Raw genomic sequence first — 16,225 nt, 5'->3', positions numbered from 1 at the left:
AGGTGTGGGGTGACCATCCCCAAAGAGTTTCAAATACTTAAAACTCGAAGGTTTCTTAATTGTGAACACACAAAATAAAAAATAAGTTATATACTTCTAGGGAAAACACTCTTGGGCAGTTCCCTTTTAAAGAAAATAAGGTCTTGCCGGGCAGTGGTGGCGCACGCCTTTAATTCCAGCACTCGGGAGGCAGAGGCAGGCGGATCTCTGAGTTCAAGGCCAGCCTGGTCTACAAGAGCTAGTTCCAGGACATGTTCTAGAAACTACAGGAAAACCCTGTCTCGAAAAACCAAAAATAAATAAATAAATAAATAAATAAATAAATAAACAAATAAATAAATAAAATAAGGTCTTTCACTTAGACGTTTTCTCTTTAAATGGACTAGGATCATCACATGATGGAGGCTCTAAGGACTTGTGCTTTGCCCTCAGAACACCTTCCCTAAGGCCCCAGGGAAGCACAGCTTTCCCTTCAGTAGTGCTGATCTCTGTAACAGTTCCAATTGCTTCCTCAGAACTAGCCCGAATACTCACCTGTTTTTAAATTTATCTTATTTATGCATGCGGGTATTTTACCTGCATGTATGCCTGTATATTACTTTGTGCTTGGTGCTCAAAAAGGCCAGAAACGAGCATTGGACCCCCTGGGATTGAAGTTGCAGAGGTTGTCAGCAAACATGTGGGGGTGGGAATTGAATTCAGATACCCCGGAAGAGCAGCCAGTACTCTTATCCACCGAGCCATCTCTCCAGCCTATGCTTGCCTGTCTTGAAATTCTTCTGCAAAACAAACCAACCCATTATCTTTAAGTGGAGCTTTATTCGGGATCTCAGAATATGGTGAGAATGAAGACAGATTCTTGAGCAAAATATCAGGATAGAGTTCCTTTTGAAACCTCATGTGTTGGCCACTAGTGTCCACATGTCTCTCAGAGTTCTCGTCTTTGAGCTTCTACTGGAATTGTCCATTACCATCTCCTTCCTGCACGTTAAAGCTTTTCTAGTCCAGAGTACCAAACTCCTGCACATTTCAGCCCAAAACAGGTAAGCCGAGGGAGGACAAAGGATCACTTAGGTTCTTCAAAGCAACAGCCCCACTTCTCTACCAATTTGTGTCTTAATTTCTTTTTCTATTGCTGTGCTAGAAATCGTCTCCTAAAGCAACTTAAGTGGGAAAACTTAAGGGTTCACAGTTCAAGGATACAGCCCACTATGTCAGGTAACTTATAGCTGGGTTTCAAAGACGTCAAAGGCAACAGGAGCTTGAATTAGCTAGTCACATTGTGGCCACAACCATCCCAGGATAAATGCTCTCTTAGCTCTCAGTTTGCTTCATCTATTTTATACAGTCTAGGAGTCCCCAAACAGGAAACTACACCACCTATGAGCATAATTAACATACCGCACACAGGCATGCCACCATTCCTGGGTGACTATAGATTCAAGATGACAAGATTAAGAATCACACCCTACTTGTGCTGTTTGGTCTTTTTATATTTATTTAAATCTTTAAGTTTTCAATTTTTTATTTTTCAGTGGTCAATATCTATTGCACATATTGTTAGGTGTCATACAGACAGTTTAAGTAGTAAGACATTACCATATCCACTATCCAAACCGTTCCTTTTTTCAGTTTCTCCATCTTTCCTCCTGCTAATCTCTTCCCTGCTTTCTTTTTCTGCTTTCATGTCACATATATGTCATATAAAATGTTTTAGATCTTTATACAAAATCGAGGTTCCATAAATAAAAGAATATACAATCTTTGTTTTTCCGAGTCTCAGTTTGCTTAATATGGTGATCTCAACTTGCATCCATTTTCCAGAAACAATATTATTTCATTCATTTTTTTGAATGTCCCCATTCTTATTAATTTTTTCCAACAATATATTGAAATCAAATTCTTTCCTCTTCCCTGACTCCTCCCAGATCCTCCTCACCTCTCTTCCCACATAAATTCATGTTCTCTCCCTCTCTATTTCTTTCTCCCTCAAACATACACACACACACACACAGACACACACACACACACACACACACACACAAATAAGTAAATAAATAAATAAAAATAAACGAACGACCATCCCCATAAAGGATGTATTTTAGGAAGCCTCTACAGTAGAAGGTTTCCATGTGGCTTTTCAAAAGCCCGTTGCCTTAGTTGTCCCTCACTACAGCCCCCTTTCCTTGCCTTCCCATACCTCTCCCTATTTAACCCTTCTAGTCCAGTTTCCCTAAGTCTTTTATCACATTTTCTCTCCCTTCCTGGGAAGATCCCCTCCTCCATTTCCATCCTTCCTTAGTTACCTGACCTCTATTGTTATTTGAACAGAAAGACACATATCTAACCTTAAAAGCTAACGTCCACATAGAAGAGAAAATGTGCAATATTTCTCTCTCTGTGTCTGGGTTATCTCACTCGGGATGGTTGTTTCAGCCTCCACCCATTTACCTGAAAATTTCATAGTTTCGGCCTTAACAGCTGAATAATATTGCATTGCATAGCTTTGCCATATTTTCCTTTCCTGTTCATTACCTGCTGATCATCTAAGCTGCTTCCAATTTCTGGCTCTTATGAATAGAGTAAGAAAGAACATGGATGAGCACATACCTCTGAGGTAGAATGTAGAATCTTTTGGGTATATGTTCAAGAGTGATATGGTTGGATCTTGTGGTAGATCAGTTTTCGGCTTTCTGAGAAACCTCCTCAGTGATTTCCATACGGGTTGTACCAGTCTGCACTCCCACCAGCAATGAATAAAATGTTCCACTTTCCCCATTCGAAACAGCATGTGCTGTCCTTTGATTTATTGATCTGGGCCAATCTGACTGGAGTAGGATGGAGTCTCAAAGTAGTTTGAATTTTCGTTTCCCTGATGGCTAGAGATGTTGACTAATTTTTAAATGTATCTCAGCCATTTGTGCTTCATGTTTTGAGAACTCTCTAGTTTTATTATCTCTGGGTTTTAAATAGGTTACTTGTTATCTTGGATTTTTCATTTTGGTTCTTTATATATTCTAGACACTAACCCTCTCTCAAATGTAGAACTGATGTTTTCCCATTATGTAGACTCTCTATATCCGAATGATGGCATCATTTGCCATACAGAAGCTTTTCAATTTCATGAGGTCCCATTTATTAATTGTTGTTCTTAGTGCCTATGTGTTTCCTATTTAGAAAGTTTTTTCCTGTGCTAATGAGCTCATGGTTATACTCCACTTTCTCTTCTATCAAATTCAGTGTATGTGGCCTTATAAAGAGTTCCTTGATACATTTGGGGCTGAGGCTTTTTTCAGGATGATAAATATGATTAAATTTGCATTCATTTATATGCAGACATCTAGTGTAATTAGCATCATTTATTGAAAATATATTTTTATCTCCAGTGTTTAATATTGCTTTTGTTGGTCAAAAATTAGGTTTTCATTCTGGGTCTTCATCTGGATTTTATTGATCACAGAGTCTGTTTTTTTTTTCCTCAGATACCACACTGTTTTTATTACTATAGCTTTGTGTATAACTTAAAATTTGGAATGCCAAGAACTCCAGCAGTTCTTCTTCTTTTTACGTTTTTAAACTCAGGATTGTTTGAGCTCTCCTTGGTGTTGTGGGTTTCTCTCTGCATGCTATGAATGTATTTTATTACCGTTGGTTATTAAAGAAGCCATTTCAGCCAATAACTTAGGAAAGACACCTGGAAAATATAAACAGAGATATAGAAAGCAGGCAGAGTCAAAGTGATGCCATGTAGCTGCCGAAAGAAGAAAGACGCCAGCTGCCAGCCAGAAGCTTATCGGTAGGCCGCAGTCTCATGGTGATTCACAGGTTAATAGAAATGGGCTAATTTAAGATATAAGAGTTAGCTAGAAATATGCATAAGCTATTGGCCAAACAGTATTGCAATTAATATAGTTTCTGTGGTGTTATTTGGGTCTGGATGGTCAGAAAATGAATGAGCAGTCTTACTCTACACCTTGCCTTTGTTTTGTTTTCTTTCCATATGAAACTGAGAATTGCCCTTTCAAGGTACGTGGAGGAATATAAAGAAATATTCATGGGGATTACATTGAATCAGTAGAGTTATTTTTGTTAAGCTGGCCATTTTTATTATATTAATATATCTTCTGGTGTTTTCCTCAACTTTTTCTTCAATGTCTTTAAGATTTTATTATGTTAGTATTTAACTTGATAGGATGAAGTTGTCCTAAGATGTCTTGAGATTTTTCTGAGTGATAATGTTTCCTGATATCTTCTTCAATGTGCTTGTCACTTGTATATCTGAAGGTTAATACTGTCTCTCTCTCTCTCTCTCTCTCTCTCTCTCTCTCTCTCTCTCTCTCTCTCTCTCTCTCTCTCCCCCAAATGGGTTTGTGTGTGCTAATGTTATATACTGCTGCTTTGCTATACGTGCTAATCAACTGAAAAGATTTCATGATGGAATCTTGTGGTCTTTTATATAGAAAATCATATGATCTGCAAATAAGGCTTTGAGTTTTCACTTTCTCTTTGAATGTTTTTGGTCTCCTTCAGTTGCCTTATTGCTATACTTAAGACTTCAAATAGAGGCCAGGTGTGAGTGTATGCAATAAGTTCACTCACGGCTGAGCCTCTCAACAGTCAACCATGGGTCTGGCAGGAACTCATTCAGCCTGGCTTTCCCTTACTGAAATATTAGGTACTGGTGCATTCTGAGGGATGGACAGTCATTATCATCAGTAGTGAACCCATTGAGCCTTGTACCCCCACCCTCCCCACGTCAATCTCCAATGGATAGAACTCATGGTCATACAAGAGATTCTGGTTTAATTATGGACTTCTCAAAAAATCAATGTCTGGAAGAAAACCACAGGGAGGAAGGATTGTTAGAAGTGTGGAGGAGACTAGAAAAGATATAGAGTTTACAGAAACCTGCATATAATTTATATGTGCACAAAATTGTCAAAGAAAAAATTCAATAAAAATTTTAAGAGAAAAGACATCCACCCTTAAGTTGGACATCAGCTTGGGCCATGGAGCAAGATCACGTCTCCAACATTTCCCCAAGGCTTCATACTTCATATGTGGTGCTTCCATTGCTGGACAGTTCAATTGGCTTTAAATTTGGACCTAGAGGTTGCTTCTTGAATTATCAGTGTCAGATGAAAATAGAGAATCGTGTGTCCAAATCACACATGACTTTATACTATTTCCTTGGCTACTTGGTTCTTCTATATTCTTTTTACAATAAAAATAATAACTATACACGTCTTTCCCCCCTTTATTGAAGATATTCTTTCTCACATCATGGAGTATTACATAATAACCTAATAATGGTTTCCCCTCTTTCTGCTCCTTCAAGTTCCTACGTAACTCCCCTCCTATTCCCTTTACAGAAAGGACCCATTTCCTTTCTGTATCTCAATAGAAAACAGGCATCTAAGGGATAATAAGAACATATAATAAAATAAACTTTAATAAGAGAAAACAAAAAGTAACACATTGGAGGTGAGCAAGACAGGCAAGCAGCAGCAGAAGAGTCCAAACAAGGTGCAGGAAACAGGGACCCACAGGTTCTCACACGAATCCTATAAAATCAGTAGACAGGAAACTGCAATACATATGAAGAGGACCTGGTGCAGACCTATGGCCCTGTGCTTGCTGATTCCGTCTCTGTGAGTTCATATGAGCTTTGATCAGGTTGGTTTAGTGGACCTTGTTTTCCTCGTGTTCTCCATCCCCTCTGGCTCTCGAACTCTTTCTGCCACCTCTTCCACAAGGTTTCCTCAGACATAAGGGAGGGATTTGACAAAGACATCCCATTGGAACCTGAGTGTTCCAAGGTCTCTCACTCTCTCTGTAACATCTAGCTATAGGTCTCTCACTCTCTCTGTAACATCTGGCTGTAGGTCTCTCATTCTCTGCATGATGCCTAGCTGTGCCCCTCTGCTTTGTTCCCTTCTGCTACGGGAGGAAGCATCTCTGATGATGCTTGAATAAGTCACTAATCTAAGAGTATAACAAAATTTTATTGAGAGACATTTTATTGCTAAATTTTATTCATATCTATCTATCTATCTATCATCTATCTATCTTTCTCTCTCTCTATCTATCTCTCCATCTATCTATCTATCTCTGGATCAGTAGTTAGTATTTGGTTTTATTCTAGGTCCCTGGTCTTTATAACCAGAGTTCTTGGTTATCCTGCAGTGTCAGGTATGTATTCCATCTTGTAGAGGAGCCTATAGTCCAATATAATTTTTGGTTGGTCATTCCCACAAGTTTGTGCCACAATAGCCTGACTATATCTTGCAGGCAGGACACCATCATAGATCCAAGAGTATGTGGCTTGCCTGGTGTTTACATTTTTATTTGTGCAGCTTACAGAGTACCAAGAAAAATTAGAACCTAGGGGTGAAGGAAGTATGTGGCATCAGCTCAACTTCTCAACGTTCAATGAGTTTTGTAGTTGGTACCTTCAGCAATGGGGCCTCACTGTCAGTTTGTGAAGTGTAACCTATAGTCTTGGCAACAGCCTTTCTCGTTTGAGGATTCTTATGGGACCCCTTTAACTAACAACTCAATTAGATGAAACCCAGTCTCAGTACTTGAAGCTTCATTTGGTAACGAGATGGTCAATTAGGGCTCCGTCTCCCCATCATTTGGTGATTTCATTTAGATAGCCTGCATATATGTACATACTAATTAGGAAGCTCTTACTGTTTTGGGTTTCCATACTACCCCTCCAAAGGCCCTGAATTTTAGAGGGTTCTCTCCATATTCTCTTCACTGTCCCCTTCTGCCTCCACATTTCTACTTGATCCTCTGTTACAGACCGACACAACCCATGCATAGCTTTCTATTCTGTTTTCCTTTCCTAATGACATCTGTCTGAACCCCCACTCACTTAATATGTAACTAACCTCACTTGTTCTATGGATCTTAGCTTGTTTATCATTGACTTAAAAGCTAACATCCACATTTTAGGGGATATATACTGTAGGTCCATATTTTTACATGGCATGACAGCCAGGCTCTCATGCTATAGACAGTACCTTAAGAAGAAGTCACATAACCTTTTAGACAGGCTGCCGTTAACCTAACAAAAGGTCAGGACGTTGCTCTGGGGTTTTTGTTGTTGTTGTTGTTGTTTCTTGTTTTTTTTTTTTTTTAATTTGGAGAATGTGTGAATAAAGACCAGGACGATGTGACAGAGGAGGAGACACAGGTAGATGTGGATGTGACTAAAAGCCATTTACCTTGTTACCTAGGAAACAGAATACTAATGACTTTACCCCTCGGTTTATGTTTTGGTATAAAAGCTGTTTGGAGAATAAATGAGAGGAATTTTTCAGAAGGTGAAATCAGGATTTTAATGAGGGATTACTGAGAATGCCCCTCCCGATAAAGCCATGTGCGTTGTGTCTTTATTCCCACACCTCCACGCTGGTCCAGAGAAATAATTTATGGTTGGGGCTACCACCAGACCATGACCATAATGGCACGCAACGTAGGGCTGATCTGCAAACCCCACAAAATATGGAAGAAGTACGAAGGAGAACGTGAGGAACCTGCGAGTAAAAATTTCACCACAGGTGGATATGTGAGTATTGAGCACTCAAAAATAAAAATCAAAATTTAAAAAAGTATAGAGAAGCAAGACAAAATTTAAATCGGAAATAAAAATTTGTAAATGATAAAAAAAGAGTATTCAGTTATCCATGTTGATAGCTAGAGAAAGTTATAGGGGAGCAGAAACAAAGGCAGAAGTTTTTAAAATCTGTAAGGTGGCCCAAGAATCGCCTTGGTTACTGCTGAGATTGAGGTGCCACATGCAGGTCCAGTAGCCAGCGAAATCTCACCCAACTGAGCATAAAAGGCAAGCAGGAGTAAGTTTAGAAAACAAATTTTACCCCAGAGTCAGTCAATAAAACAGAGGAGAGGATTCAAAAATTCTCTTAATTTTATGATTAAAAGTTAAAAAAAAATGATAGTTAAACAGGTGCAGCTATGCCTGACAGAGCTTGTGATGACAGGTTACAAACAGAGAGAGCCTGTGTCTTACCCCTGCCATTTGGCGTGGTTTCAACTAGAAGCAAAAAGGCGGGTTTCAAAAAAAAAGTAACCTCAGGAAACTGCAGCTTTAGGACAATTAAAAATAAATAAGCAGATTAAATGTCCTTCTTTTCCATTTCACAATTTATCCTTCTTAGTCAAAAATCTACTGATTGTAGACATGTAACTTCATATCCAAGATGGATTGATAACAGTTCCTTTGATCTTCCTATATGCTTTAATCAGTTTTCAATACTGTGGAACTATAGTAAAGTTTTAAAGTCAGAGATTGTGATACATTTTAAAAAGTTCCGTAATTGTACAGGATTTTAAGATTGTTTAGGCTATCCTGAGTTTTTATTTTTCTTATAAAGTTGAGGATTGTTCTTTCGAGGTCTGTGAGAAATTTTGCTTTCTCTTTCTTCCCCCCGCCCCGTGTGTGTGTGTGTGTGTGTGTGTGTGTGTGTGTGTGTGTGTGTGTGTGTGTGTGTGTGTGTGTGCGTGCGCGCACGCACACACACACACACTATTATTATATACTGTTGCTTTGCTGCAGGTGCTATTCAACTGAAGAAATTTCCTGATGGAACCTTGTGGTCTTTTATGTATAAAATCATATGCTCTACAAATAAGGCTGCTTTGAGTTTTCAGTTCCTCTTTGAATCTCATTGGTCTTATTGCTCTAGTTAAGACTTCAAGTAGAGTCCAGGTGGCGATGGTGTATGCCTTTAACCCCGTCACTGTGAATTTGAGGCCGGCCTGGGCTACAAGCGAGTTCCAGGACAGGCTTCAAGACAAGATTGTTCTTCATTTTAATGGACTAGCTGTGTTTTTCACTCTGCTTAGGACGGTGTTGACTGAGGGTTGTTTTTTCCTTCTAGTACCTTTTGTACAGATGGATTGGTTCACAAAATTAGCTAAAACTTGTTTTATTTATGAAATATTTTTTCTTTCTCCAGAGATTTCCATTGATAATTCTGTTGGGTAAAATAGTATGGTGTGGCTTGGAGAATTTCAATCTAGGGTGCTCTGACTTTAAGAGTCTCCATTGAGAAGCAGGTGTTTATTTTAATGAATCTGTCTTTATATGTGACGTGGTCTTTTCCCCTTGGAGTTTTTAATATACTTTTTTTCTGTTTGGTTATTACGTGTCATGGAAAGATTCTCTTGGGATTTTGTCTATTTGGTGTTCTGTATGCCTCTTATATCTTTATAGGAATCTCTTTCTTTATGATGGGGAAATTTTCTTCTATAATTTTATTAAAAATATTTTCTGTGCCTTTGACCTGTGTGTGCTTATTCTTTTTCTCCGTAACTGTCATTCATAGGTTTGGTCTTTTCACAGTGTCCCAGATTTCCTTGATGGTTTGTGATTGTATCTTTTTTAGATCTTACATTTTCCTTGACTTAGTTTATGTATTTCAGCTATTTTGTTCTTCAAGACAATGCAGATATTTCCCTGCATGGTTTTTGAAATCTATTAGTGATTTGTTTGACTTACTAAATTTTTCATCTTCATTTTACACATTTTATATTAGTTTGGGTTTTCTTTAGTGATTCTATTTCCTTGGTAAAGTCTATTTTCATTTCTTGAGTAGGTTTTATTACCTCATTCAACTGTTATTAGTTTGCGCTCTCGTGGTCTTCATTAAGGCATTCATTCATATCTTATTTAATGTCCTTTAACATATTCATAATTTGTAATTTGAAATCCCTGTCTTGTCCTTCAGCTAAATTGCTTTTCTCAGGGTTATTGGCTCTGAGAAGAGACATTTTTTGTCTTGGTTGTTTGTATGGATCGAGGTATCTGGAGTCATGTTGTTTGAAGTATTTCTTGGTGTGGATGTCTAATCTTGTCTTTGTTAGGTGCGTTTTCTGTTAGTTACTTGCTTTTGTCTGCTCTGGGACCTCCTAGACACATGGTGGCTGTGTAGTCTCTGAATCCCAGCCAAGAGTGGTGCCTGTGGGGTCAGTTCTGCATTCCTGCCTAGTATGGTGGCTCTAGAGTCCTTTATAGAGAACGATTCTTCCAGTAAATGGGAGACCACAAAGAAATGGAGATGAGTTAGAGGGGCGATGGGGACAGTCGGGGAAGAACTAGTGGGACCCTGGGTCTGCACCAAGAGGCCAAGTCCCTCAGGGGTTGAGGTGGCTGGCCAGAGGAGCTTCTTCGGGCAGGCTGCAGCAGAGCTGAGAGCAAGGCTAGAGAGATCAGAATGGAGGAGAGGATGGAGGACAAAGATCACCTATGTGATTCCTAGCCTGGTGTGGTGGCTGTGGGTCCCTGGTACAGAGTTCTTCTTCAGGTCAGTGGAGTTACAGAGAATGGAGATGGAGTAGAAGGAAAGGCTTAAAATGAATGTGCCAGTATCTCTTTGGTAGGCTAACATAGTGTCCTTGGTGTATGCAGTCAGGAGCACTATGTCTGGATGACATGAAAGTTCCACATTTGGGTTTGGTGAGAAGTCTATACTGATTTTGAAAGTGAGTAGAATTATTTACACTCTCAGAAAGTGTATATATTGGATTCCCTTTCTCTGGATCATTTCCAGCATTTATCGTTGCTTTTTTTTAAAAAATTGTTTTTATTAAGCCATATTTTTTCTCCACTCCCCTTCCTTCCTTTTCCCTCCCCTTCTACCTTCTCCCATTATCCCCACACTCCCAATTCACCCTTTTTCTACTTCCCATGTAGATTAGATCCACATATGTCTCTCTTAGGGTTCTCTTTGTTGTCTAGGTTCTCAGGGATTGTGAAATGTAGGCTGGCTTTTCTTTGCTTTATGTCTAAAACCCACTTATGAGTGAGTACGTAGTATATTTGACTTTCTGGGTCTGGGTTACCCCAGTCAATATGATGCTTTCTAGATCCATCCATTTGCCTACAAATACCCTATTGTGTGAATGTACCACATCATCTTTATCCATTCTTTGGCTGAAGGGCATCTAGGTATTTCCAGGGTCTGGCTATACCAAATAATGCTGCTATGAACATAGTTGAGCACATGTCCTTATGGTATGATCGAGCATCATTTAAGAATATACCCAAAAGAGGTATTGCTTGGTGTTAAGGTAAGTTGTTGCCTAATTTTCTGAGAAATTGCCATTCTGATTTCCAAAATGGCTGTACCAGACTGCACTCCCACCAAGAATGCAGGAGTGTTTCTTTTTCCCCACATCCTCTCCAGCATAAGTTGTCATCAGTGTTTTTGATAAGGGCCATTCTTACAGGTGTGAGATGGAATCTCAGAGTTGTTTAGATTTGCATTTCTCAGATGGCTGAGAATGTTGAGCATTTCCTTAAGTGTCTTTCCGCCATTTGGGATTCATCTGTTGAGAGTTCTCTGTTTAGGTCTGTACCCCATTGGAGTATTTTTTCTTTTCATGACCACTTTCATGAGTTCTTTATATATTTTGGAGATAAACCCTCTGTATAATGTGGCGTTAGTGAAGATCTTTTCCCATTGTGTAGGCTGCTGTTTTGTCTTGTTGGCCGTGTCCTTTGTTTTACAGAACCTTCTCAGTTTCAGGAGGTCCCATTTATTAATTGCTGCTCCCAGTGTCTGTGCTACTGGGGTTATATTTAGGAAGTGATCTCCTGTGCCAATGCACTCAATTATACTTCCCACTTTCTCTTCTATGAGGTTCAGTGTGGATGGCTTCATGTTGAGGTTGTTGATCCATTTGGACTTTAGTTTTGTGCATGGCAACAGATATGGCGATACCTATTTTCATTATTCTACATGTTGATATCCAGTTATGCCAACACCATTTGTTGATTATGCCTTCTTTTATCCATTTTATTTTAATTTACTTTGTTGTACATGACTGTTTTGACTATCCTGGGTTTTTTTTTTTTTTTGCTTTTCCATATAAAATTGAATATTGTTCTTTCAAGTTCTGTGAAGCATTTTGCTGGGATTTTGATGGTTGATTGCTTTTGGTAAGACTGCCATTTTTACTATGTTAATTCAACCAACCCAAGAGCATGTGAGATTTTTCCACTTTATGGTGTCTTTTTCAATTTCTTCAAAGATTTAAAGTTCTTGTCATACAGGTCTTCCACTTCATTGGTTAGATTTACTCCAAAATATTTTAATGTTATTTGTGACTATTGGGAAGGGTGATGTTCCTCTGATTTCATTCTCAGTCCATTTATCCCCCATGGAAACAAAGAGCTACTGATGTTTTTGAGTTAATCTTGTATCCTGCTACATTACTGAAGGTGTTTATGAGTTTTAAAATTCCTTGTTAGAATTTTTGGGGTCACTTATGCAAATTATTATATCATCAGCAAATAGTGAGTGTTTGACTTCTTCTTTTACAATTTGTATCCCTTTGGTCTCCTTCTGTCGTCTTATTGTACTACCTAGAACCTCAAGTACTATATTGAATAGATACGGAGAGAGAGGACAGCCTTGTCTTCTTGCTGATTACAGTGGGATCACTTTGTTTCTCCCTATTTAGTTTGATGTTGGCTGTTGCCTTGCTGTATATTGCCCTTATTATGTTTAGGTATGTTTCTTGTATCCCTGCTCTCTCCAAGACCTTTACCATGAAGGGATGTTGTGTTTTGTAGAAGGCTTTTTCAGCATCTACTGAGATCAGCATGTGGTCTTTCATGCTTCATTTTGTTTACATGGTAGATTACATTGACAGATTTTTATATGTTCAACCATCCCTGCATCTGTGGGATGAAGCCAACTTGATCATGGTGTGTTCTTGGATTTGATTTGTCAGTATTTTATTGAGTATCTTCGCAACAATGTTCATGAGTGAGATTGCTCTGTTATTCTCTTTCTTAGTAATGTCTTTGTATCGCTTGGGTATCAGGTCATAAAAAGAGTTTGTTTTTTTCTGTTTTTATTGTGTGAAGAATTCTGTGCTGAAGCCATCTGGTCCTGTGCTTTCTTTTTTCTTTTTCCTTTTTTCCTTTTTTCTTTCTTTCTTTCCTTTTTGTTAGAGGGGAGACTCTTGATAACTGTATTTTTTCTTTAGCAGTTATAGGTCTCTTTAATTTAGTTTGCTTAGCTGGTCTTGATTTACATTTGGTAAGTGATATTTATCTAGAAAATTATCCATTTCCTTTAAGTTTTCCAATTTTATGGAATACAGGTTTCTGAAGTTTGACCTGATGATTCTCTGGATTTCTCCCATGTCTGCTGTTATGTCCCCCTTTTCATTTCTGAGTTTGCTTAGTTGGATATTCTTTCTCTTTTTATTTATTTTTATATTTATTTATTTTTTCTGTATCATGGATTAATTTTTTCTCATTTTTTATTAAAAATTTCCATCTCCTCCCCTCCTCCTCCCCCTTCCGATATTCTTACTCTACGTTTTGGATAAAGGTTTCTCTACAATTTTGTTGATTTCAGCTTTCAATTTGATTATTTCCTGCTGTCTAGTCCTACTGGGTGAGTTTGCTTCTTTTTGTTCTAGAGTTTTCAGGTGTTCCGTTAACTTACTAGTGTGGGATTTTTCCAGCTTCTTTATGTAGGCATTTAGTGCTATAAACTTTCCCCTTAACACCACTTTCATCGTGTTCCATAGGTTTGGGTATGTTGTGTGGTCATTTTCATCGAATTTTAGGAAGTCTTTTGTTACTTCCTTTATTTTTTCCTTGACCCATTGGTGATTTAGGTGAGCATTGTTTAGTTTCCATGTGTTTTGTGGACTTTCTGGAATTAGTGTTGCTACTGAATTCTAATTTTAAGCCATGGGGATTTGATAAGATACATGGGGTTATTCCATTTTTTTTAATGTCTGCTGACGTTTGCTTTATTACGTAGTATGTGGTAAACTTTTGGGAAGGTTCCATGAGGTGCTGAGAATAAGGTATATTCTACCATATTTGAATTCTTACTGGAGAGAGTTAAAGTCATGATGTAGTTTCAATAGGCATTTCCTGTATGACTAAAGATGTTGGGCCATATTTATTGTCTGTCCACTTACACTGCATATTTTGAGAACCATTTTTTTCATTTCAGTACTCCATTTTGAATAGGCTGTCTGAATGCTTTAATTTAAAGTAATGGTTTCATATATAAAATACAAATTATATAGATACTAATCATCTACCAATGATGTTTTCCATTGTACAAACATGCTGTAGTTCAGTTCTACAATCTATTATCGTTGTACACCATCCTTGAAACTCCATATGATAGTCTTTGACAAGTTTAGTATTATTTCCTGAGCTCTTGGACTCCCTTTCAGAAAGTCCTAGTCTGAGCTTGTATTTATTTGTTTTCCCTGGTTTCATATATTTTTAATTTCATGTCTTTTTAGTATTATCCCTGGTAAGTGTCTCAATTAAAATGTAATTATATAATTTTCCCTTCACTATTCTCACTCCCATCCCTTCCCTCTACCCTGCCTCATCTTCTCTCTATTCAATGATCCCCCTTTCTTCCGTTGTACTTATTACATATATTGCCACATAAATATATTAAACAACCTGCTGAATTCATTTTAATGTTACTGCATGGATGCAACTTCAGAGTAGAACACTTGGTATTTAATAACCAATTAGGGGTCTCACCACTGGGGAAGATTATTTCTCCTGCACTCAGCTTTCCAGAGTTCTCTGTAGTTCTTTACCTAGGAGTGAGGATCCCTGAGAGTTCTTCCTTTCATGTTAGTATGTCTATGGGGGGCCTACTTTCTCAGGTTGTGCTTAGGCACTCCTATTGGTAAGGTTTCACGGTTGAAGCATGTCTGTACTTTTTAGGATGCAGAATCTCACAGCAGACCTCCTGGTACTTTGACTCGTCCAATCTTTCTTCTCTTCTTCCATGATGTTCCTGAGTCTTAGGTACAAGCGCTGTATTATAGATGTGTCCATTGGTTTTGGGAACCCCAGTATCAGTTGTTCTTTGTATTTTGAATAGTCATGGTAATTTGTAATGGTCTCTTTCTGCTGCAAAGAGAAACTTTGCAGAAACTTCTTCAATGGAGGTTCAGAGCTACACTTGTCTGTGGGCATAAGGATGAGTATTTAGAATGCAGTTAGGAATTATGCTGGTTTAGTAAAGACACCATAGAATGTTCTCTAAGACACATGACCTCACTAGCCCTGCACATATCCTTCCCGTTGAATGGGCCTTATGCCTTATTAGACCGCTGTTGGTTATTGTCGAGATATGAGCTTACTATTCCACTTTCAGTGCTATAAGAGCATCTAGTTATTTTTGTGGCTCATAGGTGCCACGGTGTCCCATCCTGTCAGCTTACACATGATCTCTGATATTATGAAAACTAGCCCATGTTGTTTTGAACGCTTCTTGAACACTCTTCAGCAACATCTCAAAAGAGGATTTTCATGCCTAATACTCAAGTTTCTGCTAGGCTATGGTTCTTGGAGACATCATTGTCAGCTCAAGAGTCACAGCATATGCGCGTGCACACACACACAAAACTGATATAAAATATATAAGTTTTTTCTAAGAGCAACAAAACATCAGACCACAAACGTTAGAGATGTATGAGTGGGGAAACATCATTCACCGATAACAAATTTGCACATCCAATTTATTTTTTTTTATTTTTTATTTTTTATTTTTTTGGTTTTTCGAGACAGGGTTTCTCTGTGGCTTTGGAGCCTGTCCTGGAACTAGCTCTTGTAGACCAGGCTGGTCTCGAACTCACAGAGATCCGCCTGCCTCTGCCTCCCGAGTGCTGGGATTAAAGGCGTGTGCCACCACCGCCCCGGCTTGCACATCCAATTTAAAAGTCAGGAGGGGAATAACAAAAAAGTTTAGTTTATCATATGATCCAGCTACAACACTCTGACATATGTTCAAAGGTCTTGACATCCCTCTCCATGGATACTTGGTCATCCATGTTCAACTCAACTCTATTCACAATAGCGAGGAAGTGGGAACCACCTAAATACTCTTCAGCTGACAAATGGATAATGATGATGTGGTACATATACACCATGTAATATTTGGCTATAAAGACAAGCATAACCTCTCTAGGCTGTTAATATTATAGAAAGCTTTCTTAACTTCTTTCACCTTAAATCATGACACATAGTAGTGGTGAGTATATTATTAGATGCTGGCTGTCATAGTCTTTTAGGACTTAATGTACATTGCTCAAGGCACTTCCAAAGCTTCCACTGAAAAATCAGCAGTCATTTTCACAGGTTTCCCTTTATACCTGGTGTGTAGTTTTTCTCTTACAATTTTAA

Source organism: Arvicola amphibius, chromosome X (genome assembly GCF_903992535.2).
Source record: "Arvicola amphibius chromosome X, mArvAmp1.2, whole genome shotgun sequence".
Taxonomy (NCBI): domain Eukaryota; kingdom Metazoa; phylum Chordata; class Mammalia; order Rodentia; family Cricetidae; genus Arvicola; species Arvicola amphibius.
This window is presented reverse-complemented; position numbering follows the sequence as displayed.